Source organism: Oryx dammah, unplaced genomic scaffold, assembly GCF_014754425.2.
Source record: "Oryx dammah isolate SB20612 unplaced genomic scaffold, SCBI_Odam_1.1 HiC_scaffold_3121, whole genome shotgun sequence".
In the NCBI taxonomy this organism is placed as follows: Eukaryota; Metazoa; Chordata; class Mammalia; order Artiodactyla; family Bovidae; genus Oryx; species Oryx dammah.
Genome location: NW_024073163.1, coordinates 410 through 4,383, shown reverse-complemented (window position 1 = coordinate 4,383; position 3,974 = coordinate 410). Strand labels below are relative to the sequence as shown.

Genomic DNA, 3,974 nt, shown 5'->3' with positions numbered 1-3,974 from the left:
ATTTTAGATTCTAGTTTTCCACACATGTATCTAGTGAAAGAGGCCAGAATCAAGAGGCCTGGCAGCTGGGAATCCTCAGCCACAGCTCTGGTGTGCTATCAAAAGCTCTTAGGCCTTTGGTGAGCACCTCAGCTTCCCTGGGACTGTTTCCTCCCCTCAGAAATGCCCTGCGTTTGGACTGTAGCCCACCAAGCTCCTCTGTCCCTGGGATTTCTGAGGCCAGAATACTGCAGGTGGTGCCATTTCCTTCTCTGCTGCTGCTGCTAAGTCGCTTCAGTCGTGTCTGACTCTGTGCAACCCCATAGACGGCGGCCTACCAGGCTCCTCTGTCCCTGGGATTCTCCAGGCAAGAACACTGGAGTGGGTTGCCATGTCCTTCTCCAGTGCATGGAAGTGAAAAGTGAAAGTGAAGTCACTCAGTGAGGTCGTGTCTGACTCTCAGCCACCCCAGGGCTGCAGCCTACCAGGCTCTTCTGCCCATGGGATTCTCCAGGCAATGGTACTGGAGCGGGCTGCCATTGCCTTCTCTGATTTCCTTCTCTACAAGACAGCGTTTTGAAGATATTTTCTCCTGGATATTGCTTTTGATGAAGGAAGGGGGATCCCTTCCAGGGCTTGAGAGTGAGTTCTTGTCTGACACTTGGCAATGAGTCGTCTGAGGAGAGGAGTGCTGTCCAAGCGAGAGGCTTTATTGGGAAGGGCTGCCGGGGCGCAGGGCAGGAGGGTGAGGGAAACGGAGAGAACCACTCTGCCACGTGGCTCACAGTCTCAGGTTTTATGGTCATTGGGTTAATTTCTGGTTTGTCTCTTGCCAGTCACTCTGAATTAGGATCCTTCTTGGGGGCACACGCATCACTCAGCCGAGATGGATTCCAGCGAAGTGGATCCTGGGAGGTTGGTAGGACCTCTGAACTGGAGCCTCCCATCTCCTTCTGACCTCTCCAGAATTCTGGTTGGTGGTAGTTTGTTAGTTCCTTGTTCCTTACCAGGACCTCCTGTTGTAAGATGACTCCTGCAAGGGTTTTCTTTTCTCTGTGGCCTGGCAAGGGTGGGTGGTCAGTGGTTCATTTAACAGTTTGTTTTTGGTTCTCTCGAGTAAGGTCCTCCACAGGGTAAATGTATAAAATTATAAAAGGCAACGTTTTAAATAATTTATATTCATAATTTGGTAAGTTGGCTTTTTTTGTGTGTGTTAGACCTGATCACCAGACCAAAGGTCATGTAGATCTTTTGTTGTTTTCTAAAATTTCTATAGTGTTTTAAATGGAATTACCTTGTTGCAAAGTTTGTGTTTATGTGCATATTTTTCTAAACAGTTATTTCTTTTTAGTTCATTGATCACTGCTTTACAATATTGGTTTGATTTGTCATACACCCACATGAATTAACCATAGGTGTACCTATGTCCTCTTGCTCTTGAATCTCCCTCCCACCTCCCACCTATTCCCACCTCTCTAGGTGATTACGGAGCCCCAGTTTGAGTTCCCTGAGTCCTACAGCAAATTCCCATTGGTTGTCTATTTACAAATGTTGGTGTACCTGCATCCATGCTGCTCTCTCCACTCCTCTCACCCTCTCCCTCTTGTTCCCCACCCTTGTCCGTAAGTCTGTTCTCTATGTCTGCATCTCCATCGCTGCTATGTGAACAGACTCGTCAGTACCATCCTTCTAGATTCCATGTTTTTCTCTCTTTGACTGACTTCCCTGTTTAAGACACCCTAGGTTCATCCCCTTCATTAGAACGGACTCAAATGTGTTGTTTTTTATGGCTGCATTCCATACAGGCTCTGAGTGTTCCTTAGCCATGTTTTGCAGAGGGTCATGGAGCTATTCTGCTCCATTTCAGTTTGGGCTTCCAGCCTGAGTGCTCGCAGCAGAGCTGCTTCTGGGTGAGCCCTCTGAGGTCTGTGAGCGCCGGGCTGCCCGCTCTTCTCTGGCGGCCCGCAGGGGGCGCCAAATCCCCCTCTGACCCGCGGGCACAGGACGCTTTGCCTTTAGACTCTGCTCGGTGAGCAGCTGGCTGGCGGGAGCTTTGTCTCAGGACCATCAGGGCTCAGGCTTCTGGATAACGGGGCTGCATTCAGGCAGAGAAGAGCAGGGTTGCCTCAGTGCCCACCAGCAGGGAGGCGCTGCAAGAGCGAAAAATGAGGACGGAGTAGACATTTCCTGTGTCCAGCTGAGGGCTGACTGGAGGTCCATCTCAGAGGACTCGGGGGAAAGAGCTCCGTGTGAAAAACGGTGGGGTTTTAGTTAGGTTTGTGTTAGATGACCTCGAGGATGACCACTGATGTTCTTCCGTGTAGGTGGCCATTTTCCTGTCACTGTTTCTTGGGAAGACTGTCCTTTCCTCTTCGCTCGTTCCTGCTCTGATTTTCAGGAATTGACCATGTACGTGTGGGGTTCGTTCCTGGGCTCTCTATTCTCTCCTGGAGTCCCTGTGTCTGTGTTCCTGCCAGTTCCTCACGGTGGTGGTCACTACAGCTCCGTGATGCAGTTTGAAGTCGGACAGGAGGATGCCTCCAGCTGTGTTCCTCTTTCTCAGAGTCTTTTTGGCCGTTTAAGGTCCTGTTCAACATTAGCAGTCTAATATTAGGAATATTTCTATTTGTGTGAAAAATGCCATTGAATATTATTTTGTGATTGCAGTCAGTGTATTTGTTGATGACTTTGGTTGGAATGGACCTTTTAATTCCTCATTGTTCCAGTGCGTGAGCGTGGAGTAGTTTTCTGTGTATTTGTGTTTCCTTTGGTTTCTTTATCAGTGCTTTCTCGTTTTCAGACGACTGGTCTTTTATGTCCTTGATTAAGTTTGTTGCTGGCTGTTTTACTGTTTTTGATGCAGTGATAAGTGGGGTTTTCTCAATTTTTGTTTCTGCTTGTTATTAGTGTATAGAAACGCAAGTGATGTTTGTATATTGATTGGGATTGTAAATGGTAGTATTTTATACGGTTGTAAATCGATCCGAAATGATTCAGCTTTACTGATTGTAGTCTAACAACTTTTTGTCAAGTTACGTGGAAAATTTTATTTGTAAAATCTGTTTCTCCTGCAATAGGTCATCCAGAGGACCCAAGCCACGGTGTTTCCTAATAGACTTCCCACAGTACTTCTTCATTCCATGTGGACTCCTTCAAGGGCAGTGAGCATCACAGCTTCCCTTGAACTTCGTCTGGGTAAGTCTTGGCCTGTAGAAGAAACCTTCCTGCCTGTCTACTCTAAATTTCCTTTGTGGTATTGACATGGTTGTTTTCAAACATAGTTTACTTTCCAGTCATTTAAAATGTACAGAAAACGCCTAGCAATGGGAAAAGGTGCTCGCATTTGCCACATCATCTAAAATACTCTTATGTGTTTTATCCAAAATGGGTGCCTTCTGCAGAACCACCACATAATCTCCAAAATCAGGAAATCATATGGTTTCTACATTATAATGTAATCCACAGCCCCACTTCCACTCTTAGCAATTGCTCAAGTGTGTGAATATATCTTTTTTTCCATCCTCATCCTTTTTTCTTTGTTTAGAGTGTTACTGAGATTTTCAGTTATTTGGACAAACTTGATGGATTGAAAGCAGACATCGTGAATATGGGTTCTGGGTGGCCTTTTCTATATGGATTTTTTCCACTGAAGATGGTTTTAATGTTTATTCATGTTGTAACATGTATGAATCCTGCATTCTTTTTCTCCCCATAGTAATTAAAAATAAATAACATGCCATTTACCGTTTAGATATTTGTAAGCACACAGTGTTGCAGCAGACAACCTTTACTTGTTTTCCAAATCAGTTTAACAATGTGCACCTTGTGAGTGCTTTGGAGAAACTCAGGAAACTGAGTCAGTGACTGAAATGGCTCAAGATATCACCTTAAATACCATCTTCACCTAAAAACAAAACAGGCACTTCCTGGTGGTCCAGTGGCTGAGACTGGACACTCCCAAAGAAGGAGGCCCAGGTTCATTCCCTGATCTGAGA

At 45.8% G+C, this 3,974-nt stretch overlaps 1 long non-coding RNA gene across 1 annotated transcript; it reads left to right on the top strand.

Annotated features, from left to right (window-relative positions):
- The first annotated feature begins 488 nt into the window (after positions 1-488).
- Positions 489-3,174, top strand: LOC120859791. The gene is made up of 2 exons (XR_005720150.1): positions 489-952; positions 3,057-3,174. It is a non-coding gene; the product is annotated as an uncharacterized LOC120859791 (long non-coding RNA).
- Positions 3,175-3,974: the final 800 nt, after the last annotated feature.